Source organism: Mobula birostris, chromosome 6 (assembly GCF_030028105.1).
Source record: "Mobula birostris isolate sMobBir1 chromosome 6, sMobBir1.hap1, whole genome shotgun sequence".
Lineage (NCBI taxonomy): Eukaryota > Metazoa > Chordata > Chondrichthyes > Myliobatiformes > Myliobatidae > Mobula > Mobula birostris.
In genome coordinates this window covers 197,381,878-197,409,824 of record NC_092375.1, presented here as the reverse complement: position 1 = coordinate 197,409,824, position 27,947 = coordinate 197,381,878, and positions in this window count along the sequence as shown.

The window sequence follows — 27,947 nt, the reverse complement described above, 5'->3', positions numbered from 1 at the left end:
CAGGGCTGTGTTCTAAGCCCCCTCCTTAACTCTCTGTATACCCATGACCGTATCACCACCCACAGCTCCAATCTGCTAATTAAATTTGCTGACGATACTACATTGATTGGCCTTATCTCAAACAGTAAACAGGCAGCCTACAGGGAAGAAGTCATCACCTGACACAGTGGTGTCAAGAAAATAACCTCTCCCTCAATGTCGCAAAAACAAAGGAGCTGGTTGTGGACTACAGGAGCAATGGAGACAGGCTCACCCCTATTGACATCAATAGATCTGGGTTTGAGAAGGTGAACAGCTTTAAGTTCCTCAGCATACACATCACTGAGGATCTCACATGGTCTGTACATACCAGCTGTGTGGTGAAAAAAGCACAACAGTGCCTCTTTCTCCTCAGACAGTTGAGGAAGTTTGGTATGGGCCCCCAAACCCTCAGAACTTTCTACAGGGGCACAATAGAGAGCATCCTGACTGGCTGCATCACTGCCTGGTATGGGAACTGTACCTCCCTCAATCGCAGGACTCTGCAGAGAGTGGTGTGGACAGCCCAGCACATCTGTAGTTGTGAACTTCCCACTATTCGGGACATTTACAAAGACAGGTGAATAAAAAGGGCCTGAAGGATCATTGGGGAGCTGAGTCACCCCAACCACAAACTGTTCCAGCTGCTACCATCAGGGAAACAGTACCGCAGCATAAAAGCCAGGACTGACAAGCTCCGGGACAGCTTCTTCCACCAGGCCATCAGACTGATTAATTCATACTGATACAATTGTATTTCTATGTTATATTGACTGTTCTGTTATACATACTATTTATTACAAATTACTATAAATTGGACATTGCACATTTAGGCAGGGACATAACGTAAAGATCTTTACTTCTTGTGTATGTGAAGGCTGTAAGTAATAAAGTCAATTCAATTCAGTGAGTACAGGCCCAAAACTGCCAAACACCCCTCATATGTTAACCACTTCATTCCCGGAATCATCCTCATGAACTTCCTCTGGACTCTGTCCAATGACAACACACCCTTTCTGATATATCAGGCCCAAAATTGTTGATAATACAGTTTTGTCCCCCATTACCACATCTCCAGCATCGTTATCAAGTGGTCCGATCTCCACTCTCACCTCTCTTCTACACTGATGAAACATTTGTTATTTTCTGGAATGTTATTGGCTAGCTTACTTTCATATTTCATCTTTATTTTCTTAATGACTTTTTAGTTGCCATCTGTTGGTTTTTAAAAGCTTCCCAATCCTCTAACTTCCCACTAATTTTTGCTCTATTTTATGCCTTCTCTTTGGCTTTTATGTTAGCTTTGACTTCTCTTGTTAGGCACGATGTTTGTGAAATCTTTCTTTAGAATACTTCTTCCTCTTTGGGATGTATATATCCTGTGCCTTCCAAATTCCTTCCAGAAATTCCAGCCGTTACTGCTGTGCTGTCATCCCTACCAGTGTTCTTTTCCAATCAATTCTGGCCAACTCCTCCCTCTTGCCTCTGTAATTCCCTATACTCCACTGTAATACTGACCTGACTTTATCTTCTCAAACTTCAGGGTGAATTTGATCATATTATGATCACTTCCCCTTAGGATTCTTTTATCTTAAGCTCTTTAATCAATTCTGGTTCATCGCACAACACCCAACCCAGTATAACTGATCCTGTCGTGGGCTCAATCATGAGCTGCTCTAAAAAGTCATCTCATAGTCACTCTAGAAATTTCACCTCCTGTAATCCAGCACCAACCTGATTTTTCAAATCTACCTGCATACTGAAATCCCCCATGAATATTGCAATATTGCCCTTTTGGCATACATTTTTCATCTCCTGTTGTACTTGTAGATCACACCTTTAGAACTGTTTGGGGGTCTTTTTACCTTTGTGGTTCCTTTGCTCTATCCACAATGAATCAACACCTTCCGACGCTATGTCACCTCTTGTAATGACTTAATTTAATTTTTTACCAAAAGAGCAACGCTGCCCCCTCTGCCTTCCTACCTATCATTCTGATAGGTGTGTGTATCCTCGGACATTAAGCTCTCAGCTATAATTTTTCAGCCATGATTCAGTGATGCATACAACATCACACCTGCCAAAGTGCAACAGTGCAACTGCAAACTGCCACACATTTTAATTCCACATCCCATTCCCATTCTGACATGTCTATTGTTACGTACCCCGTAACTGGGTTGCCAAACCAGCAGAAATGGATCACTCTGTTGGAGTCTGGATTACTAGAACTAAGAAAGTTTTATTAAAGAAACAAGCAACACAGTACTCTAATCAAAAGGATAATAAATGCAACAGTTCAGCAATGATAAACATACATGTACACAGAATTCAGATAACAGGATCAATCAAGCTCTATCGTTGTCTAGGGGTAAATGACCAGTTTCAAAGTGACGCAAAGTTCAGTTCAATTTAGTTCAGTTCAGTTCGCAGTAATCGCTGCCGTGGGAGACGGACGGTGTGGGGGAAGGAGAGAGAGAGCAAAAACGAATGAATATCAAGGCTTCCACACAGACCTTCGCAGTCAGCTTTCGGGCAAGTCCTTTGTGATGTCATCTGAGGTCACCGACCGTGACCCCTCCGTTTCCAGATACGATCGTTTCTCTGCAGTGAACCCAGCACCCAGGCAAGGGTGGACACACACCAGGTTCCGGCCGATCGTGCCTTTACACCCTGTGCGTCTATGGCCCGGTACTTCCCACCGACTTGTGCGAGATGCACTGCTTCCAGGGTCTTGTTACCTCGGGTGTCGTGTGTGTGTTGCCTTAGTGAACCTGTCCCTTTTTATCCCCCTGCTGGGGTATCGCCTGTCCATCACTTCAAACAGTTCAGGGTTCAAAAGGGGAGCCGATCTTGACAGCTCTCCTTCCCCTTCATTAACATCTCCAAATGCTGCTCCATTGTTTCCCTTATCTCCCTCTCTCCTGAAGACAGGTGGCAGACCAACTGCTGATCCCACTGTTGCCAGCACAGGACAGCTACATCGTAATCTATGTGTATTCTTGTCACACTATCCATGGCCTCCTCTACTGTAAAGATGAAGCCACACTCAGGTTGGAGGAACAACACCTTATATTCCGTCTGGGTAGCCTCCAACCTGATGGTATGAACATTGACTTCTCAAACTTCCGCTAATGCCCCACCTCCCCCTTGTACCCCATCTGTTATTTATTTATATACACACATTCTTTCTCTCTCTCTCCCTTTTCTTCCTCTGTCCCTCTGACTATACCCCTTGCCCATCCTCTGGGTTTCCCCCCCCTCCCCCTTTTCCTTCTCCCTGGGCCTCCTGTCCCATGATCCTCTCATAACCCTTTTGCCAATCACCTGTCCAGCTCTTGGCTCCATCCCTCCCCCTCCTGTCTTCTCCTATCATTTCAGATCTCCTCCTCCCCCTCCCACTTTCAAATCACTTACTAGCTCTTCCTTCAGTTAGTCCTGACGAAGGGTCTCGGCCCGAAACGTCGACTGTACCTCTTTCTAGAGATGCTGCCTGGCCTGCTGCGATCACCAGCAACTTTGATGTGTGTTGCTTGAATTTCCAGTGTCTGCTGAATTCCTCGTGTTTACTATTTTTAATTTGACTATTTAATATACAAACTGTAGATGAAGATCAGACCACATTTTATGAGTAATTATGCAGAAATCTAGGTAATTGCAAAGGGTTCACAATTTTTTTCTTGCAACTGTATATATATATGCAGCCCCCCTGGCCACCCTCAGGGTCGCTCGGCTCGCTGTCGTCTGGGGAAACAGCCTCGGCCCCGCCAAACTGGGTAATTCGTTTGTGTGGATGCTGTGTGAGGTACCCCACCCCGCCCAAATAACAGACATTACACCAGATGCAATTAAATGATTTACAGTTTATAGATATTACTGGAACTATATAATTAAAAGAGAATAAAATATAAAAGTAAAATAAAAGGCGCCACACTTATCAGAGTTCAATCTCTTCGTGCACAAAAACCGTTGGAGCTCAAGGACTTTCTTCTTCACCCCGTGACCCCTCGGATCACCTCGACCGGCCGCCTGGGACCAACAACGGTGGTCGACCAGACGCTCCACACGAGTCCGTCTCCGTCTCCTCGCCGAACGTCCCGCTCGGGGTCCGACCCCGTTAGCGGACTCACAGCACCTGGTCCATCCTCTGTCTCGCTCTCCCGCCTTCTCCCCCAAAACCCCGCGCATACAGTATCTTCAAATACACCAAAACCATAACAACTATCCCAATTGGTTAATAGCACCCTCTTATCACACTCTAAACCACAATAAGCTGCTGGCGCAAACTTTCTCAGCGTTAAAACACAACAAAGCCGCATTCCCCAGATTAACATAACAAAAACGCCATTTTAATTAGCCTCCGCAGTAACATAAAAATCGAAACCCCCTTACATATATATATATATATATATATTAAATAGTTCAATTAAAAATAGTGCCAAAAAACAGAAATAATAAAAGTGAGGTAGTGTTCATGGGTTCAACATACATTTAAGGATCGGATGGCAGAGGGGAATAAACTGTTCCTGAATTGCCTAATGTGTGCCTTCAGACTTCGCCACCTCCGTCCTGACATTAATAATGAAAAGAGGGCATGTCCTGGGGCGATGGGGGTCCTTAATGATGGATGCCACCTTTCTGAGACACTGCTCATTGAAGATGTCTTGGAGTAAGAATGACGAGAGCTTTTTCAGAGTCTAAGCAATTACAAGTGTACTGACTACACTGCAATTCTCACTGAATATCAAATAATTAGAAGTCTGATTTGTTTCCATGTTTGCATGCGATTTAAAGCTGAGAGACCAAGATATGAAATCGATGCAGTGATACTGTGTAACTTAGACACCTGAGAATGTGGACAAGTGTTAAGAGGCATGTAGCATAATGCGTATCAGAGTGCAGTTAATGAGCGCAGTGGACAGAGGGGAACAGATGGATTCTATTTACTTGGATTTCCAGAAGGCATAAAAGACTTACCCATAAGATAGGGATGCATAGAGTTGGGGGTTGATGTATTAGCATGGATAGCCTAATAGAAAGAAGAGAGTTTGGATACATGGGTGTTACTCTGGCTGGCAATCAGTGGTGCACGATGTGTCATGAGGGTTGGTGCTGGGCCCCCAAATGTTCACGATACACATTAACGATCTGGAAGAGGGGACTGAGTGTAGTGTATCTAAGTTTGCTGATGACACTAAATTGAGTGGAAAAGCAAATTGTACAGAAGATACGGAGAGTCTGCAGAGAGATATAGATAGTAAGGTGAGTGGGCAAGGGTCAGCAGATGGAGTACAATGTTGTTAAATGTGAGGTCATCCACTTTGGAAGAAAAATGAAACAGCAGATTTTTTTTTAAATAATTAAACAAATGCAGCATACTGCTGTGCAGAGGGACTTGGGAGTGCTTGTGCATGAATCACAAAAGGCTGGTTTGCAGGCGCAGCAGGCTATCAAGGAGCAAATGGAATGTTGGCTTTCATTGCCAGAGGGATTGAATTTAAGAGCCGGAAGGTTATGCTGCAACTATACAGGGCACAGCTGAGGCCACACTTGGAATACTGTGTGCAGTTCTGGTCTTCTTGCTTGAGGAAGGAAATACTGGCTTTGGAGGCAGTGCAGAGGAGGTTCACCAGGTTGATTCCAGAGATGAGGGGGTTAGACGATGAGAAGAGATTGAGTCGCCTGGGACTGTACTCACTGGAATTCAGAGGAATGAGAGGAGATCTTATAGAAACATATAAAATTATGAAAGGAATAGATAAGATAGAGGCAGGAATGTTGTTTCCACTGGTAGGTGAGACTAGAGATAGGGGACATAGACTCAAGATTCGGGGGAGTAGATTTAGGACAGAGATGAGGGGGAACTGCTTTTTCCAGAGAATCGTGCATCTGTGGAATTCTCTGCCCAATGAAGCAGTGGAGGCTACCTTAGTAAATATACTTAAAATTGGATAGGTTTTTGCATAGTAAGGGAATTAGGGGCTATGGGGAAAGGCAGGTAGGTGGAGATGAGTCCATGGCTAGATCAGCCATGATCGGACCCGTATCAGACTGCACTCCAGCATGTGGTGAAAACTGCCCAGTGGATTATCGGCACTCAATTGCCCACCATTGAGAACATCTACCATAAACGCTGCCTAGGCAGGGTGAAAAGCATTATCAGGGATGCATCTCACCCTAACCTTAAGGGAACTTCACCTACTGCAGGGAGATGCAGAACTGCTGTGTATTCTGTTTCACCGAGCCCTGGCTCTCCCCTGTCACCCCCGACTGTGCCATCCGACCGGAGGGATTTTTGATCCATCGGATGGACCGCACGGCGTCTTTGAGCAAGACGAGGGGAGGTGGTGTCTGTCTACTGATCAACACTGGGTGGTGCTCGGACACAGTGGCACTGACAAGCTCCTGCAGCCCGGACCTGGAACTCCTGTCGGTGAAGTGTCGTCCCTACTATCTGCCACGGGAATTCACTTCGGTCATACTGACAGCGGTCTACATTCCCCCCCAGGCGGACGTGGAGTGTGCTCTGAACATACTGTATTCCAACATCAGTGAACTTGAGACCAGGTATCCAGAGGCTTTGCTCATTACAGCCGGGGACTTTAACCAGGCCAACCTCAGAAAGGCACTGCCAAAGTTATACCAACATGTCCCCTGCCCCACTAGAGGCCCGAATATACTTGACCACTGCTACACAGCAGTCAAGGATGCCTACCGTTCCGTCCCACGACCTCACTTTGGAAAATCGGACCTTCAGGCCATACTCCTCCTCCCAGCTTACAAACAGAAACTGAAGCGGGAGGTCACGGTGTCAAAAGTAGTGTCGTGTTGGACGGAGGAAACGGATGAGGTCCTCCGTGACTGCTTTGAATCGGTGGACTGGTTAGTATTCAAGGACTCGGCAGCTAACCTCGATGAGTATACCTCAGCTGTCACGGACTTTATTTGGAAATGTACGGATGACTATGTGTCTTGCAAGACGATCCGGGTATTCCCTAACCGGAAACCTTGGATGAATTATGAGGTCAAGTCCCTTTTGAAGGCTAGAGCTGCTGTTTTAAGGTCCGGGGATACCAGTCGCTACACGGAATCCAGGCGTGAACTCCGGAAAGCCATTAAGAGCATCAAGAAGCAATATCGAGCCAAGTTGGAAGCCCAGGCTAACCAGAGGGATGCCAGTCGACTACGGCGGGGTCTAAATGAGGACACTGGTGCAAAGAAAAGGCTGGGAATATCAATAACTGTGGTGCTTCACTTCCTGATGAACTTAATGTATTCTACGCAAGATTCGAACAGAAGAGGAGCGTCCCGCTCCCTCCAGATGAACTGGATCTGGTGGCATTGAGATTCATCTTCACCGAGGAGGACGTTAGAAGGGCCTACCTGAAGATAAATCCAAGGAAGGTGACGGGCCCAGATGGCGTCCCAGGACGGGTTCTCCAGGCCTGTGCAAGCGAGCTAGCTGGAGTGTTTGCTGACATCTTCAACTGCTCCTTACTTCAGTCTAAGATCCCCTCGTGTTTTAAGAAGGCAACGGTAATCCCAATGCCGTAGAAGAGCAAGGTGGCATGCCTGAATGACTATCGACCTGTAGCTCTGACATCAATTACTATGAAGTGCTTCGATGTGTGCTATGATGGCACACATCAACCACAGCCTACCAGTCAACCTCGATGATTTGCAATTCGCCTACCGGAGCGACAGGTCAATGGCAGATGCCATCTCTCTGGCCCTACATTCCTCCTTAGAACACCTGGAGAATAAAGACGCATACGTAAGGCTCCTTTTCATTGACTACAGCTCTGCCTTTAATACCATCTTTCCAAATAAACTGATTCCTAAGCTCCGGAACCTGGGCCTTAGCACTCAGATCTGCAGCTGGATCTTCAACTTCCTCACAGACAGGACCCAGGCTGTAAAAATAGGGGACAAGCTCTCCTCTACAATCACTCTGAGCACCGGTGCCCCACAAGGCCGTGTACTCAGCCCCCTGCTGTACTTACTGTACACCCATGATTGTGTAGCGAAATTTCTATTAAACTCAATATATAAGTTTGCTGATGACACAACAATTGTAGGCCATATCTCGGGTAATGATGAGTTTGAGTACAGAGAGGAAATTAAGAACCTGGTGGCATGGAGCGAAGACAATAACCAATCCCTCAACGTCAGCAAGACGAAAGAATTAGTTGTTGACTTCAGAAGGAGTAGCGGACCGCACGACCCAATTTACATCGGTGGTGCACAAGTAGAACAGGTCAAAGGCTTTAAGTTCCTCAGGGTCAATATCACAAATGACCTGACTTGGTCCAACCAAGCAGAGTTCACTGCCAAGAAGGCCCACCAGCACCGTTACTTCCTGAGAAAACTAAAGAAATTTGGCCTGTCCCCTAAAACCCTCACAAATTTTTATAGATGCACTGTAGAAAGCATTCTTCTAGGGTGCATCACAACCAGGTATGGAAGTTGTCCTCTCCAAGACCAAAAGAAGCTGCAGAAGATCATGAACACAGCCCAGCACATCACACAAACCAATCTTCCGTCTCTGGACTCACTTTACATCGCATGCTATCGGAGCAGTGCTGGCAGGATAATCAAGGACACGACCCACCCAGCCAACACACTTCTCGTCCATTTTCCCTCCGGGAGAAGGTTCAGGAACTTAAAGACTCATTCGGCCAGATTTGGGAACAGCTTCTTTCCAACTGTGATAAGACTGCTGAACGGATCCTGACCCAGATCTGGGCCATACCCTCCAAATATCCAGATCTGCCTCTTGGTTTTTTTGCACTACCTTACTTCCCATTTTTCTATTTTCTATTTCTGATTTATAATTTAAATTTTTAATATTTACTAATTTTAACTATTTTTAATATCTTTAATATTTAATATTTGTAATCCAGGGAGTGTGAAGCGCAGAATCAAATATCACTGTGATGATTGTATGTTCTAGTACCAATTGTTTGGTGAGAATAAAGTATAAAGTATAACCATGGACTTTTTATTCTCCTCCCATCCGGTAGGCGCTACAAGAGCCTCCGCTCCCGCACCAGCAGGCACAGGAAGAGCTTCTTCCCTGAGGCTATGACACTGTTGAACCTCTCATCACAGCGCTAAGCAGTATTGAATCCATATTCTACTGTCTCAGTACTTTTATATTTGTGTGCTGTAGCACTTTTTTTATTCACAGTTATTTTGTAAATAACACTATTCTTTGCACTTCTGGTCAGATGCTAAATGCATTTCATTGGCTTTGTATCTGTACTCGGCACAATGACAATAAAGTTGAATCTATCTATCTAACCTATCATATTGAATGATGGAGCAGGCTCGATGGGCCATATGGCCTACTCCTGCTCCTATTTCTTATGTTCTTCTCTATTTGATGGGAAAACTGAGAATGCATGGAAATAGATTGGGAAATTGTAAGCGTGGTTACATCAAGATCTGGTTGTCTTTTTGTACAGTCTGTTAGGTGTCGCTATGGAGTGAGAAGTCAGCCAGTAGCAACACACACAAAGTGCTGAAAAAACTCAGTAGGCCAGGCAACATCTGTGGAAACAGTAAACAGTCGATGTTTTGGGCCAAGGCCCTTTATCAAGATGAGAAAGAAAGAGAAGAAGTCAACGTTGGAAGATGGTAAGTGGTAGGTGAAACTGGGAGGGGGAGGGGTGAAGTAAAGAGTTGGGAAGTTGATAGGTGAAAGAGATAAAGGGCTGGAGAAATGGGGAATCTGACAGGAGAGGATAGAAGACAATGGAAGAAAGGGAAGGAGGAGGAGCACCAGAGGGAGGCGATGGACAGTTAAGGAGATAAGATGAGAGAGGGAAACAGGAATTTGGGAATGCTGAAGGGTGGAGGTGGGGGGAGGGGAAATTCTGGAAGTTCGAGAAATCGATGTTCATGCCATTAGGTTGGAGCCTACCCAGATAGAATATAAGGTATTGCTCCTCCTCCCAGTACAAGAGGTCATAGACATGTCGGAACGGGAATGGGAAGTAGAATTGAAATGGATGGACGGAGACACCGCTTTTCTCGGCGAAGCCGTCACCCAGTCTAAGCCGGGTCTCACCGATGACATAAAGGGGGCCACACCGGGAGCACTGGATACAGTTGATGGCCCAACAGACTGACTGGTGAAGCGTCGTCTCACCTGGAAGGACTGACTGGGGCCCTGAAGGTGTGAGGGAGACGGTGTGGCACTTGACCACTTGCAAGGGCAAGTACCAGGAGTGAGTTCTGCGGGGAAGGATGGGTGGACAAGGGGGTTGTGTAGGGAGCGATCCCTGCGGAAAGCAGAAAGTGCTGGTGTGTGTGTGTGTGTATATATATTAGTATTTTGCCTTTCTGTGAAAGGATGCGTGTCTGATTACCATGTGTCTCTCAGGGAAAGTAATGTCGCAGTTTTCCAGATGCGCTTCCGAGACACAGCAACAAAACATTGATACACATCTGGGTGTATCCTCTGCGTTACTTAGTTTCCTCAAAACACGTTCCTTAAGAATCTTAAGATGGACGGGTTCAAAATATAAACAAAAAATATAAAACTGTGAACACAAAGCTAATCCTATTTATTGATACAGATGTTCAAACAGTTGGTCTTCAGAATCACTTGATGCACCAGGCCGAACAGAACTTAATTCCCATGTTGAATGTTTCATTTTCTCATCGGTATTTTGCAGCATTTGTACCAACGAATGCAATATCCATCCTCCACTCGGTCACTTGTACAGGAACCAAGACAAATTCCCCCAGTGCTGAAGCAATATTCTAAGGGTCATAAAAAGCAATGTTATTAAGCGATTGCTAGATCATGTTATGTGCAAATGCAGTGAAAACTTGTAAAATTGCTGAAGATATATTCAGCGCTTTGTAGATCCTGAGGCGAATAGCCTCTTAACTCTTGTCTTCCGTGATCATGATGATCCAACGGGTGTTACAGCTAATGGATCATGTTCGTATCTCACGATGCGGAGCTGAAGTGGACTGCAATAGTCGTGTAGCAGATTGGCGTCTACGTACGGATGGAGAATTCGCTAAACAAGGGAGAGGATAATTATGGATACATTCAGTTTGGCAAAGCAATAGAGACGGTCCCAAATCCCTATTTTGTCCATGGGATGTGGTGTGAACGCTGGGTCCCTATTGTCCAGCCGCACTGAGCTCTGTGGCCAATCTAAATATCTCTGGTCAGCTCAATTCTGCGCTTGTCCAGTCTTAGATATATGATTGGGATTCCTAACAATCCCATCCAACAGCACCCAAACATTGAAAACAGTATCTGATAGTCAGGTTATACCTTCTAGCTGCGGACCAGCAGAGAGTAATTTTAAATCTATCTTCTTCCGTTTCTACTATAGAGCGAACTGTACTATATACAGTTGATGTTAACCTACCGATACGTCGATCCTTTATAATCCCATCTGTGAGCGGCGTGGTCAGCAGTAATATTCCAAAAACAAACAGAAACACGTTCCCCATCTTCAGCGATGTGCACCCTCCACGATCAAAAAGGAGTTCGATCTGATAGCCGATTTTTACATTTATAACGAGCAAGTTGCTGAGTGTGGTTAGCTGTGGGGAGGAGCCATCGTTATCGGTTTGTTCCAGGAGGCGGCCGTCAGTCGAACTAGTTTCTAATAGGTTCATAAACTCCGATCCTTTGCCAATATGAATCATCTGACGATGTAGAAACGTCTTTGTGTGCCTGGGCACCAGTCCAAAATAAAATCGTCAAACTCAGATAGCCTAGAGTCAAACTTTCCGGCACCTCTCCTTCCCCATTGTGTTGATGTGCGGGAGCTTCTTTCCCGTGTCCCAGCTGCTCTGATCGTTTTATCCTGTGCCTCCAAGTACCCCGAAACCATATTGTTAACAACCGACTCCAGCGTTTTCCCAGACACTGAGGTCAGACTAACTGGGCTATAACTTTCATTCTTCTCTGCCTCCTGGAAGAGTGCAATGACATTTGCAATTTTCCCGTCGTCCCGCTCTATTGATTATTGCATGATTTCACAATCTCTTCAGCCACCCAGTTCAGAACACAGGGGTGCACACCATCTTGTCCAGGTGACTTATTTACCTTCAGATCTTGGCTTCCCAAGAACCTTCTCCCTAGAATTGGCAACTTCACTCACTTCTGACCCCGACAAGCTTCAACGTCCTACATACTGCTGGTATCTTCCACAGTGAAGACTGGCAGAAAAAGGTGTGGGTAGCATAATGGTTAGCACAATGATTTACAATACAGGCGATCACAGTTCTACTCCTGACGCTGCTCGTAGGCAGTCTACACGTTCTGCCCGTGACCACGTGCGTTTCCTGCAGATAGTCCTGTTTCCTCCCACAGTCCAAAGGGTAGGTAGGTTAATTGGTCATTCTAAATTACCCCGTTATTAGGCTAGGGTTAAAATCAGCTCATTGTAAATTGCCCCATTATTAGGCTAGGGTTAAAGTCAGGGGATTGTAAATTGCCCCGTTATTAGGCTAGTACCCTGTTATTAGGCTGGGTTAAAATCAGGTCATTGTAAATTGCCCCATTATTAGGCTAGGGTTAAAATCAGGGCATTGTAAATTGCCCCGTTATTAGGCTAGGGTTAAAATCAGGGGATTGTAAATTGCCCCATTACTAGGCTAGGGTTAAAATCAGGGGATCCTGGGAGGTATGGCTTGAAGGTGCAGAAGGACCTATTCTGTGCTGTATCTCAATAATCTTGTATTTAAAAATAAAAAAAACTTATTTAGTTCATCTGTCATTTCCTTGTTCCCAATTAGGGAACACTCTCCAGCATCATTTTTCAGTGGTCCAATTTCTACTCTCATCTCTCTTTTACTCTTGATATACAGTAGAGGTCAGAAGTTTACATACACCTTAGCCAAATACTGTATATTTAAACTCAGTTTTTCACAATTCCTGACATTTAATCCTAGAAAACATTCCTTGTCTTAGTAGGTCAGTTAGGATCACTACTTTAAGATTATGACATGTCAGAATAATAGTAGAGAGAATGATTGATTTCAGCTTTTATTTCTTTCATCACTTTCCCAGTGGATCAGAAGTTTACATACACTTTGTTAGTATTTGGTAGCATTGTCTCTAAATTGTTTAACTTGGGTCAAACGTTTTGGGTTGCCTTTCACAAGCTTCTCACAGTAAATTGCTGGAATTTTGTTCCATTCCTCCAGACAGAACTGATGTAACTGAGTCAGGTTTGTAGGCCTCCTTGCTCGCACATGCTTTTTCAGTTCTGCCCACAAATTTTCTATCGGATTGAGGTCAGGGCTTTGTGATGGCCACTCCAATACCTTGACTTTGTTGTCCTTAAGCAATTTGACCACAACCTTGGAGGTATGTTTGGGGTCATTGTCCACTTGGAAGACCCATTTGCGACCGAGCTTTAAATTCCTGGCTGATGTCTTGAGATGTTGCTTCAATATGTCCACTTAATTTTCCTTCTTCATGATGCCATCTATTTTGTGAAGTACACCAGTCCCTCCTGCAGCAAAGCACCCCCACAACATGATGCTGCCGCCCCCATGCTTCACGGTTCGGATGGTGTTCTTTGGCTTGCAAGCCTCACCCTTTTTCCTCCAAACATAACGATGGTCATTATGGCCAAACAGTTCAATTTTTGATTCATCAGACCAGAGGACAATTCTCTGAAAAGTAAGATCTTTGTCCCCATGTGCACTTGCAAACTGTAGCCTGGTTTTTTTATCGTGCTTTGGAGCAGTGGCTTCTTCCTTGCTGAGCAGCCTTTCAGGTTATGTTGATATAGGACTTGTTTTACTGTGGATATAGATACTTGTCTACCTGTTTCCTCCAGCATCTTCACAAGGTCCTTTGCTGTTGTTCTGGGATTGATTTGCACCAAAGTACATTCACCTCTGGGAGACAGAATGCATCTCTTTCCTGACCGGTATGACAGCTGCATGGTCCCATGGTGTTTATACTTGCATACTATTTGTACAGATGAACGTGGTGCCTTCAGGCGTTTGGAAATTGCTCTCAAGGATGAACCAGACTTGGCAACATTTTCTGACCTCAATCCGTTAGAAAATTTGTGGGCAGAACTGAAAAAGCGTGTGCAAGCAAGGAGGCCTACAAACCCGACTCAGTTACACCAGTTCTGTCTGGAGGAATGGAACAAAATTCCAGCAACTTACTGTGAGAAGCTTGTGGAAGGCATTCAACTTACTCTGAGAAGCATGTTTAAATGTATCTGGTTAAGGAGTATGTAAACTTCTGACTTCAAATGAATCTGAAAAAAAAATCTCTTTGATATTACTGGCTAGCTGACCTTCATATTTCATCTCGCAAACACGAGGAAATCTGCAGATGCTGAAAATTCAAGCATGCTGCCTGGCCTGCTGCGTTCACCGGCAACTTTGATGTGTGTTCATATTTCATCTTCTCACATCCTCAATTATTTTAGTTGCCTTCTGCTGGTTTTTAAACATTTCTCTATTCTCTAACTTCCATCTATTTTTTCCTCTATTATATGCTGTCTCTTTGGATTTCATGGAACTCAGCAGATCAGGCAGCATTTACAGAAAAGAGTAAACAGTGATAGGTCAAACCAGGAGAGGGGAAGGGTGAAGTAAAGAGATGGGAAGTTGTTAGGTGAAAGAGATAAGGGCTGGAGAAGGGGGAATCTGATAGGAGAGGGTAGAAGACCATGGAAGAAAGGGAAGGAGGAGGAGCACAGAGGGAGGTGATGGACAGGTAAGGAAATAAGATAAGAGAAGGAAACAGGAATGGGGAAAGGTAAAGGGGGGGCAATTACTGAGTTTGAGAAATTGATGTTCATGCCATCAGATTGGAGGCTACCCAGATGGTATATAAGGTGTTGCTCCTCCAACCTGAGTGTGGCCTCATCCTGCCAATAGAGGAGGCATTGAACTGATATGTCGGAATGGGAATGGCAAGTTGAATTGAAATGGGTGGCTATGGAGAGGTCCCATTTTTCGTGTTGAACGGAGTGAAGGTTTCCAGCGAAGCGGTCTCCCAGTCTACGTCAGGTCTCACCAATATACAAGAGGCCACATCGGTAGCATCAGATACAGTAGATGACCTCAACAGGCTTGCAGGTGAAGTGTCGTCTTACCTGGAAGAACTGCTTGGTGCCCTGAATGGTAGTGAGGGAGGAGATGTAGGAGCAAGTGTGGCACTTGTTCCACTTGCAAGGATAAGTACCAGGAGGGAGGTCAGTGGGGAGGGACAAGTGGACAAGGGAGCTGCATTGTGAACGATCCCTGCGGAAGGTGGAAAGTGGGAACCACAAAACCCAACGCCTCCAACACCCACAAACCATGATCTCTGCACCTGCCCGTTTGGACCTCAATACCATCTGATGCCCCCAGCTTACCATAAATCCATAAGACATAGGAGCAGAATTGGGCTATTCAGCCCATCGGGTCTGTTCCACCATTCCATCATGGCTGATCCTGGATCCCACTCAATCTGCCTTTTTGCCATATCCTTTGATGCCCTGACTGATCAGGAAATGATCATCTTCCACCTTAAGTATACACACAGACTTGGCTTCCACTGCAGTCCGTGGCAGGGCGTTCCACAGATTTACTACTCTCTGGTTAAAAAAAAACCTCCTTAATTCTCCTCCACAAGGTCGCCCCTTACCTTTGAGGCTGTGCTCTTTAGTTATGGATACCCCCACAACAGAAGGCTAAGAGGGGATCTTATTGAAACATATAAAATTATTAAGGGATTGGACACGCTGGAGGCAGGAAGCATGCTCCCGCTGATGGGTGGGTCCAGAACCAGAGGCCACAGTTTAAGAATAAGGGGTAGGCCATTTAGAACGGAGTTGAGGAAAAACTTTTTCACCCAGAGAGTGGTGGATATGTGGAATGCTCTGCCCCAGAAGGCAGTGGAGGCCAAGTCTCTGGATGCTTTCAAGAAAGAGATGCATAGAGCTCTTAAAGATAGCGGAATCAAAGGTTATGGGGATAAGGCCGGAACTGGATACTGATTGTGGATGATCAGTCATGATCACAGTGAATGGCGGTGCTGGCTCGAAGGGCTGAATAGCCTACTCCTACACGTATTGCCTATTGTCTATTGACAGCAAACATCCCCTCCACCTCCACCCTATCTAGTCCTTTCAACATTCAGTAGGTTTCAATGAGATCCCCCCACATTATTCTAAATTCCAGTGAGTATTGGCCCAAAACTGCCAAATGCTCCTCCTATGTTAACCCTTACATTGCTGGAATCGTCCTCATTAACCTCCTCTGGACTCTCTCCAATAACACGACATCCTTTCTGAGATATGGGGCCCAAAACTGTGGATAATACTTCAAGTATTAGCGAGGGCTACTGAGGTGACTTTAAACTAGAATGGTTGGGGGGTGGGAATCAAAATAAAGAGGCTAGGCGTGAGGAGGTTAGTTCACAACAGGGGGATGGGAAACAGTGCAGAGACAGGGGGGTGTAAAGTGAGGGTAGAAGCAAAAAGTACTAAGGAGAAGAGTAAAAGTGGCAGGCCGACAAATCCAGGGCAAGCATTAAAAAGGGTCACTTTTCAACATAATTGTATAAGGGCTAAGAGAGTTGTAAAAGAGCGCCTGAAGGCTTTGTGTGTCAATGCAAGGAGCATTCGTAATAAGGTGGATGAATTGAAAGTGCAGATTGTTATTAATGATTATGATATAGTTGGGATCACAGAGACATGGCTCCAGGATGACCAAGGATGGGAGTTCAACGTTCAGGGATATTCAATATTCAGGAGGGATAGACATGAAGGGAGGGGAGCTGGGGTGGCGTTGCTGGTTAAAGAAGAGATTAACGCAATAGAAAGGAAGGACATAAGCCAGGAAGATGTGGAATCGATATGGGTAGAGCTGCGTAACACTAAGGGGCAGAAGACGCTGGTGGGAGTTGTGTACAGGCCACCTAACAGTAGTAGTGAGGTCGGAGATGGTATTAAACAGGAAATTAGAAATGTGTGCCATAAAGGAACAGCAGTTATAATGGGTGACTTCAATCTACATGTAGATTGGGTGAACCAAATTGGTAAAGGTGCTGAGGAAGAGGATTTCTTGGAATGTATGTGGGATGGTTTTTTGAACCAACATGCCAAGGAACCAACTAGAGAGCAGGCTATTCTGGACTGGGTTTTGAGCAATGAGGAAGGGTTAATTAGCAATCTTGTCGTGAGAGGCCCGTTGGGTAAGAGTGACCATAATATGGTGGAATTCTTCATTAAGATGGAGAGTGACATAGTTAATTCAGAAACAAAGGTTCTGAACTTAAAGAGGGGTAACTTTGAAGGTATGAGACGTGAATTAGCTAAGATAGACTGGCAAATGACACTTAAAGGATTGACGGTGGATATGCAATGGCAAGCATTTAAAGGTTGCATGGATGAACTACAACAATTGTTCATCCCAGTTTGGCAAAAGAATAAATCAAGGAAGGTAGTGTACCCGTGGCTGACAAGAGAAATTAGGGATAGTATCAATTCCAAAGAAGCAGCATACAAATTAGCCAGAGAAAGTGGCTCACCTGAGGACTGGGAGAAATTCAGAGTTCAGCAGAGGAGGACAAAGGGCTTAATTAGGAAGGGGAAAAAAGATTATGAGAGAAAACTGGCAGGGAACATAAAAACTGACTGTAAAAGCTTTTATAGATATGTAAAAAGGAAAAGACTGGTAAAGACAAATGTAGGTCCCCTACAGACAGAAACAGGTGAATTGATTATGGGGAGCAAGGACATGGCAGACCAATTGAATAATTACTTTGGTTCTGTCTTCACTAAGGAGGACATAAATAATCTTCCAGAAATAGTAGGGGACAGAGGGTCCAGTGAGATGGAGGAACTGAGCGAAATACTTGTTAGTAGGGAAGTGGTGTTAGGTAAATTGAAGGGATTGAAGGCAGACAAATCCCCAGGGCCAGATGGTCTGCATCCTAGAGTGCTTAAGGAAGTAGCCCAAGAAATAGTGGATGCATTAGTGATAATTTTTCAAAACTCGTTAGATTCTGGACTAGTTCCTGAGGATTGGAGGGTGGCTAATGTAATCCCACTTTTTAAAAAAGGAGGGAGAGAGAAACCGGGGAATTATAGACCGGTTAGCCTAACGTCGGTGGTGGGGAAACTGCTGGAGTCAGTTATCAAAGATGTGATAACAGCACATTTGGAAAGCGGTGAAATCATTGGACAAAGTCAACATGGATTTGTGAAGGGAAAATCATGTCTGACGAATCTCATAGAATTTTTTGAGGATGTAACTAGTAGAGTGGATAGGGGAGAACCAGTGGATGTGGTATATTTGGATTTTCAAAAGGCTTTTGACAAGGTCCCACACAGGAGATTAGTGTGCAAACTTAAAGCACATGGTATTGGGGGTAAGGTATTGATGTGGATGGAGAATTGGTTAGCAGACAGGAAGCAAAGAGTGGGAATAAACGGGACCTTTTCAGAATGGCAGGCGGTGACTAGTGGGGTACCGCAAGGCTCAGTGCTGGGACCCCAGTTGTTTACAATATATATTAATGACTTGGATGAGGGAATTAAATGCAGCATCTCCAAGTTTGCGGATGACACGAAGCTGGGTGGCAGTGTTAGCTGTGAGGAGGATGCTAAGAGGATGCAGAGTGACTTGGATAGGTTGGGTGAGTGGGCAAATTCATGGCAGATGCAATTTAATGTGGATAAATGTGAAGTTATCCACTTTGGTAGCAAAAATAGGAAAACAGATTATTATCTGAATGGTGGCCGATTAGGAAAAGGGGAGGTGCAACGAGACCTGGGTGTCATTATACACCAGTCATTGAAAGTGGGCATGCAGGTACAGCAGGCGGTGAAAAAGGGGAATGGTATGCTGGCATTTATAGCGAGAGGATTTGAGTACAGGAGCAGGGAGGTACTACTGCAGTTGTACAAGGCCTTGGTGAGACCACACCTGGAGTATTGTGTGCAGTTTTGGTCCCCTAATCTGAGGAAAGACATCCTTGCCATAGAGGGAGTACAAAGAAAGTTCACCAGATTGATTCCTGGGATGGCAGGACTTTCATATGAAGAAAGACTGGATGAACTGGGCTTGTACTCGTTGGAATTTAGAAGATTGAGGGGGGATCTGATTGAAACATATAAAATCCTAAAGGGATTGGACAGGCTAGATGCAGGATGATTGTTCCCGATGTTGGAGAAGTCCAGAACAAGGGGTCACAGGTTGAGGATAAAGGGGAAGCCTTTTAGGACCGAGATTAGGAAAAATTTCTTCACTCAGAGAGTGGTGAATCTGTGGAATTCTCTGCCACAGGAAGCAGTTGAGGCCAGTTCATTGGCTATATTTAAGAGGGAGTTAGATACGGCCCTTGTGGCTACGGGGATCAGGGGGTATGGAGGGAAGGCTGGGGCGGGGTTCTGAGTTGGATGATCAGCCATGATCATAATAAATGGCGGTGCAGGCTTGAAGGGCCGAATGGCCTACTCCTGCACCTATTTTCTATGTTTCTATGTTTCTAAGTGCAGCCTGACTACTGTCTTATAAAGGCTCAGCATTATCTCCTTGCTTTTATATTCAATTCTCCTTGAAATAAATGCCAACATTACATTTGCCTTCTTTACTGCAGACTCAACCTGTAAATTAACCACCTGGGAGTCTTGCATGAGGACTCCTAAGTCCCTCTGCACCTCTGATGTTTGAATTTTCTCCCCATTTAGATAATAGTCTGCACTTTTGTTCCTTTTACCAAAATGCATTATCTTATGTTTCCCAACATGTATTCCATCTGGCATTTTTTATCATCACTCTGAGTATGTCCACTCAGAGGATGTCTGCTACGTTTGCCCGTCTTCCTTTTCGTACTAATCAGTCTCAGATGCCAACTGGCCGCTGGTCAAAGCTTTATTGCGCTGCTGTGAACTGCTCCTGCCTTTTATCCTCGGGATGGTCAAAGCTCTATATCATGGTACTGAGCATCTGCTAATGACTGCTTTAGTCCACTTCCTCACACACTCTGTCAAGTTTATTCTTAAATTGTTCCATTCGTCCTTTCCACTAGGCTCTCTGACTGAGAATCGAAATGTTGATTCACCTGTAAGGCTTAAATTAATTTGCCAGTGATATGGGTACCATTGTCGCTACACAGTTTCCAGGGGATCCCAGATCGTGGGATTATTTCCTTTAACAAACATTTTGCTAGAGTAACTGCAGCATTCTTGCTTTGACTGTTGTGAGAACATATCAATAATGACTAGCAGATACTAATACCCTTTACGTTAAGACAATTTAATAAAGTCTATACATAAGTGTTAAAAAAGGACATCTGATGGGAGGGTATGAACCCTTGCTACTTATATCAGTTCTCCCGGATTCAAATCTCTCCGAATCCATCCCTGGCCCTGACGGCTCTGGACCCCTCTATACCGTTGACACTAACAGCATTCTAATGATCCTCAGGGATTTAAAAGCCCTTTTCCACCACCATCAACGTCAGACACCTTCAAACTGCTAACCGTGCAACCTCTAACTCCAACACCTGCCTGGACCTTGACCGACAGCGTCTTCAGGCCGCGAACTTATGTGCTGCTGCTGAAAGCCCGGTCGCCCCTTCCTCCACCACCCTACAATTCTGTGTCTCTCAGGCCTCACCGTCAACGCTTGGGTCCACTGAGCCTCCATCTTCCTCCTACTCCACCTTCCCTGAACACCCCAACCCTCCTCACTCCTCAGACACCACCAACACTCTGATCCCAGCTCTCACCCAGAATTCACAGTTCCCTCTGACCTCCCCCCGTGAAGCAGAAAGCTTTGTCCTCTGTAAGCACTTCACCTTTGTCCCCTTGCTGCAATTCCTCAGTAAGCTCCGTGCCCGCCATGAAGCCAAACTCTTCTCCCGTAGCCTCTGTCTCCGTGCCTACTCTCCATCCCACACTAATGACCCCTTCTCCAGTTTTCAACCCTCCATCTGCTCCTGGACGCCCCACTCTGTTCTTCTGCCTTTTTATTGCTTACTGCTGACGAAACATCAACCATCTCAACTTTAACACACCTCTCTCCAATTTAACCTCACTCCCTCTGCACACACAGCTCTCCACTCTCTCCGCACTAATTCTAACCTCACCATGAATTCCACAGATGGGGGGGGGGGTTGGAGGGGGTGCGTTAGTAGTATGACGTACGGACCGAGGCCCGGTGGCAACTCTCAGACACCTTCCCTTACTTACCCCTTGAACAGGGCCCCATTAAGGAACACCAGGACACTGTCTCCCACACCATCACCGAACTTATGGTCTCTCAGAATCTCCCATCCACTACCACCAACATCATAGTTCCCCCACCCTGCACCTCCCATTTCTACCTCCTACCCAACATCCACAAACCTGCCTGTCCAGGTTGGCCCATTGTTCCTGCCCCACTGAACTTATATCTGCATACCTCGACTCAGTTTTATCACCACCCCCCTTCAGTCCCTACCTGCCTACATCCGTGACATTTTACATGCTCTTGACCTTTCCAATGACTTCAAGTTCCCTGGCCCTATTTTCTTACTTTCACTATGGAAGTCCAGTCCCTAGACCATAAGACCATAAGACATAGGAACTGAATTAGGCTACCTGGCCCATTGAGTCTGCTCCGCCATTTAATCATGGCTGATACTTTTTTCCTATCTCCTCCTCAACCCCAGTTCCTGGCCTTCTTCCCATAACCTTTGATGCCATGTCCAATCAAGAACCTATCAATCTCTGCCCAACAACCTGGCCTCCACAGCTGCCTGTGGCAACAAATTCCACAAAATTCACCACCCTCTGGCTAACGAAGTTTCTCTCCATCTCTGTTTTGAAAGGGCGTCCCTCTTTTCTGAGGCTATGCCCTCTTGTCCTAGACTTTCCCACCATGGGAAACATCCTTTCCACTTCTACTCTGTCTAGGCCTTTCAACGTTCAAAAGATTTCATTGAGATCCCTCCTCATCCTTCTGAATTCCAGTGAGTACAGACCCAGAGCCAACATAGGTTCTTCATTTGATAACCCTTTCATTCCTGGAATCATCCTTGTGAACTTTCTCTGGACCCTTTCCAAAGCCAGCACATCTTTTCTAAGATGAGGGCCCAAAACTGTTCACAATACTCAAGGTGAGGCCTCACCAGTGCCTTATAAAGCCTCAGCATCACATCCTTGCTCTTGTATTCTAGACCTCTTGAAATGAATGCTAAAATAGCATTTGCCTTCCTCACCTCTGACTCAACCTGCAAGTTAACCTACAGAGTGTTCTGCACAAGGACAGCTTTGGAGGTATGCTTGGGGTCATTTTCCACTTGGAAGACCCATTTGCGACCGAGCTTTAAGTTCCTGGCTGAGATCTTGAGATGTTGCTTCAATATATCCACTTAATTTTCCTTCCTCATGATGCCATCTATTTTATAGAAATATAGAATAGCACAGCACAGTACAGGCCCTTCAGCCCACAATGTTCTGCCGACCCTCAAACCCGGCCTCCCATATAAGCCCCCAACTTAAATTCCTCCATATACCTGTCCAATAGTCTCATAACTTCACTAGTGTATCTGCCTCCACCACTGCCTCAGGCAGTGCATTCCATGCACCAACCACTCTCTGAGTAAAAATCCTTCCTCTAATATCCCCCTTGAACTTCCCACCCCTTACCTTAAAGCCATGTCCTCTTGTACTGAGCAGTGGTGCCCTGGGGAAGAGGCGCTGGCTGTCCACTCTATCTATTCCTCTTATTATCTTGTACACCTCTATCATGTCTCCTCTCATCCTCCTTCTCTCCAAAGAGTAAAGCCCTAGCTCCCTTAATCTCTGATCATAATGCATACTCTCTAAACCAGGCAGCATCCTGGTAAATCTCCTCTGTACCCTTTCCAATGCTCCCACATCCTTCCTATAGTGAGGCAATCAGAACTGGACACAGTACTCCAAGTGTGGCCTAACCAGAGTTTTATAGAGCTGCATAATTACATCGCGACTCTTAAACTCTATCCCTCAACTTATGAAAGCTAACACCCCATAAGCTTTCTTAACTACCCTATCCACCCATGAGGCAACTTTCAGGGATCTGTGGACATGTACCCCCAGATCCCTCTGCTCCTCCACACTACCAAATATGCTGCCATTTACTTTGTACTCTGCCTTGGAGTTTGTCCTTCCAAAGTGTACCACCTCACACTTCTCCGGGTTGAACTCCATCTGCCACTTCTCAGCCCACTTCTGCATCCTATCAATGTCTCTCTGCAATCTTTGACAATCCACTGCACTATCTACAACACCACCAACCATTGTGTCGTCTGCAAACTTGCCAACCCACCCTTCTACCCCGACATCCAGGTTGTTAATAAAAATCACGAAAAGTAGAAGTCCCAGAACAGATCCTTGTGGGACACCACTAGTCACAATCCTCCAATCTGAATGTACTCCCTCCACCACCACCCTCTGCCTTCTGCAGGCAAACCAATTCTGAATCCACCTGGCCAAACTTCCCTGGATCCCATGCCTTCTGAGTTTCTGAATAAGCCTACCATATGGAACCATATCAAATGCCTTACTAAAATCCAGATAGATCACATCCACTGCACTACCCTCATCTATATGCCTGCTCACCTCCTCAAAGAACTCTATCAGGCTTGTTAGACACAATCTGCCCTTCACAAAGCCATGCTGACTGTCCCTGATCAGACCATGATTCTCTAAATGCCCATACATCCTATCTCTAAGAATCTTTTCCAACAGCTTTCCCACCACAGACGTAAAGCTCACTGGTCGATAATGACCCGGACTATCCCTACTACCTTTTTTGAACAAGGGGACAAAATTCGCCTCCCTCCAATCCTCCAGTACCATTCCCGTGGACACCGAGGACATAAAGATCCTAGCCAGAGGCTCAGCAATCTCTTCCCTCGCCTCGTGGAGCAGCCTGGGGAATATTCCATAAGGCCGCGGGGACTTACCCGTCCTAATGAATTTTAACAACTCCAACACCTCCTCTCCCTTAATATCAACGTGCTCCAGAACATCAACCTCACTCATATTGTCCTCACCATCAAGTTCCCTCTCATTGGTAAATACCAAAGAGAAGTATTCATTGAGGACCTCACTCACTTCCACAGCCTCCAGGCACATCTTCCCACCTTTATCTCTAATCGGTCCTACCTTCACTCCTATCATCCTTTTGTTCTTCACATAATTGAAGAATACCTTGGGGTTTTCCTTTACCCTACTTGCCAAGGCCTTCTCATGCCCCCATCTTGCTCTTCTCAGTCCCTTCTTAAGCTCCTTTCTTGCTTCCCTATATTCCTCAATAGACCCATCTGATCCTTGCTTCCTAAACCTCATGTATGCTGCCTTCTTCCACCTGACTAGATTATCCACCTCACTTGTCACCCATGGTTCCTTCACTCTACCATTCTTTATCTTCCTCACCGGGACAAATTTATCCCTAACATCCTGCAAGAGTTCCCTAAACATCGACCACATGTCTGTAGTACATTTCCCCATAAAAGCATCATCCCAATTCACACCTGCAATTTCTACAAATTTGCTAATGTTACTTTTAATCCCTTCATCTAAATCATTAATGTATATTGTAAATAGCTGCGGTCCCAGCACTGAACCTTGCGGTACCCCACCAGTCACTGCCTGCCATTCCGAAAGGGACCCGTTAATCCCTACTCTTTGTTTCCTGTCTGCCAACCAATTTTCTATCTGTCAGTACCCTACCCCCAATACCATGTGATCTAATTTTGCCCACTAACCTCCTATGTGGGACCTTATTGAAGGCTTTCTGAAAGTCCAGGTACACTACATCCACTGGCTCTCCTTTGTCCATTTTCAGTTACATCCTCAAAAAATTCCAGATCAGTCAAGCATGAGTTCCCCTTCGTAAATCCATGCTGACTCGGACCTATCCTGCTACTGCTATCCAAATATGCCGCTATTTCATAGAAACCATAGAAACTACAGCGCGGAAACAGGCCTTTTGGCCCTTCTTGGCTGTGCCAAACCATTTTCTGCCTAGTCCCACTGACCTGCACACGGATCATATCTCTCCATACACCTCCCATCCATGTATCTGTCCAATTTATTCTTAAATGTTAAAAAAGAACCCGCATTTACCACCTCGTCTGGCAGCTCATTCCATACTCCCACCACTCTGTGTGTGAAGAAGCCCCCCCTAATGTTCCCTTTAAACTTTTCCCCCCTCACCCTTAACCCATGTCCTCTGGTTTTTTTCTCCCCTTGCCTCAGTGGAAAAAGCCTGTTTGCATTCACTCTATCTATACCCATCATAATTTTATATACCTCTATCAAATCTCCCTTCATTCTTCTACGCTCCAGGGAATAAAGTCCTAACCTATTCAACCTTTCTCTGTTACTGAGTTTCTCAAGTCCCAGCAACATCCTTGTAAACCTTCTCTGCACTCTTTCAACCTTATTTATATCCTTCCTGTAATTTGGTGACCAAAACTGAACACAATACTCCAGATTTGGCCTCACCAATGCCTTATACAACCTCATCATAACATTCCAGCTCTTATACTCAATACTTCGATTAATAAAGGCCAATGTACCAAAAGCTCTCTTTACAACCTTATCTACCTGTGACGACACTTTTAGGGAATCTAGTATCTGTATTCCCAGATCCCTCTGTTCCACTGCACTCCTCAGTGCCTTACCGTTAACCCTGTATGTTTTACCTTGGTTTGTCCAGATCATTGATATAGATAACAAATAACAATGGACCCAGCACTGATCCCTGTGGCACACCACTAGTCACAGGCCTCCACTCAGAGAAGCAATTCTCTTCCACCACTCTCTGGCTTCTTCCACTGAGCCAATGACTAATCCAATTTACCACCTCTCCATGTATACCTAGCGACTGAATTTTCCTAACTAACCTCCCATGCGGGACCTTGTCAAAGGCCTTACTGAAGTCCATGTAGACAATATCCACTGACTTCCCTTCATCCACTTTCCTGGTAACCTCCTCGAAAAACTCCAACAGATTGGTCAAACATGACCTACCACGCACAAAGCCATGTTGACTCTCTCTAATAAGCCCCTGTCTATCCAAATGCTTGTAGATTTTGTCTCTTAGTACTCCCTCCAATAACTTACCTACTACTGACGTTAAACTCATGGGCCTATGATTTCCCGGATTACTTTTCGATCCTTTTTTAAACAACGGAACAACATGAGCCACTCTCCAATCCTCCGGCACTTCACCCATAGACAGCGACATTTTAAATATTTCTGCCAGGGCCTCTGCAATTTCAACACTAGTCTCCTTCAAGGTCCGATGGAACATTCTGTCAGGTCCCGGGGATTTATCCACTTTAATTTTCCTCAAGACAGCAAGCACCTCCTCCTTTTCAATCTGTACAGTTTCCATGGTCTCACTACTTGATTCCCTCAATTCCATGGATTTCATGCCAGCTTCCTTAGTAAATACAGACGCAAAAAACCTATTTAAGATCTCCCCCATTTCCTTTGGTTCCGCACAAAGCCGACCACTCTGATCTTCAAGAGGACCAATTTTATCCCTTACAATCCTTTTGCTCTTAATATACTTGTAAAAGCTCTTTGGATTATCCTTCACTTTGACTGCCAAGGCAACCTCATGTCTTCTTTTAGCCCTCCTGATTTCTTTAAGTATTTTCTTCCACTTCTTATACTCCTCAAGCACCTGATTTACCCCGTTTCCTATACATTTCATACAACTCCCTCTTCTTCTTTATCAGAGTTGCAATATCCCTTGAGAACCAAGGTTCCTTATTCCTATTCATATTTTATAATTGACTCCAGCATCTTCCCCACCACTGATATCAGACTATCTGGTCTATAATTGCTTGTTTTCTCTCTCCCTCCTTTCTTAAAAACTGGAATAACATTAGCTACCCTCCAATCCGCAGGAACTGATCCTGAATCTATAGAACATTGGAAAATGATTACCAATGCGTCCACGATTTTTAAAGCCCCCTCCTTAAGTACCCTGGGATGCAGACCATCAGGTCCTGGGGATTTATCACCCTTCAGTCCCATCAGTTTACCCAACACCATTTTCTGCCTAATGCAAATTTCCTTCAATTCCTCCATTACCCTAGGTCCTCTGGCCACTATTACATCTGCGAGATTGTTTGTGTCTTCCCTAGTGAAGACAGATCCAAAGCACCTGTTCAGCTCGTCTGCCGTTTCCTTGTTCCCCATAATTTCACTCGTTTCTGTCTTAAAGGCCCAACTTTGATCTTAACTAATTATTTCATCTTCACATACCTAAAGAAGCTTTTACTATCCTCCTTTATATTCTTGGCCAGCTTACCTTTGTACCTCATCTTTTCCCCCCGTATTGCCTTTTTAGTTATCTTCTGTAGCTCCTTAAAAGTCTCCCAATCCTCTGGCTTCCTGCTCATCCTTGCTATATTATACTTCCTCTCTTTTATTTTTATACTGTTCTTGACTTCCCTTGTCATCCACGGTCACCCCTTACTCCCCTTAGAATCTTTCTTCCTCTTTGGAATGAACTGGTCCTGTACCTTCTGTATTATTCCCAGAAATACCTGCCATTGTTATTCCACTGTCATCCCTACTAGGGTATCTTTTCAGTCAACTTTGGCCAGCTTCTCCCTCATGAGTCCATAGTCCCCTTTGTTCAACTGTAATACTGGCACTTCCGATTTTCCCTTCTCCCTCTCAAATTGTAGATTAAAACTTATCATATTATGGTCACTACCTCCTAATGACTCCTTTACCTCGAGGTCCCTTATCAAATCTGGCTCATTACACAAGGAACCAAGTTAGATCCTCAGAGATCTTGACACCCAGGAAGTTGACGCTGTTCACTCCCTCCACTCCTGATCCCTCTATGAGGATTGGTACGTGTTCCTTCATCTTACCCTTCCTTAAGTCCACAATCAGCTCTTTCATCTTATTGACGTTGAGTGCAAG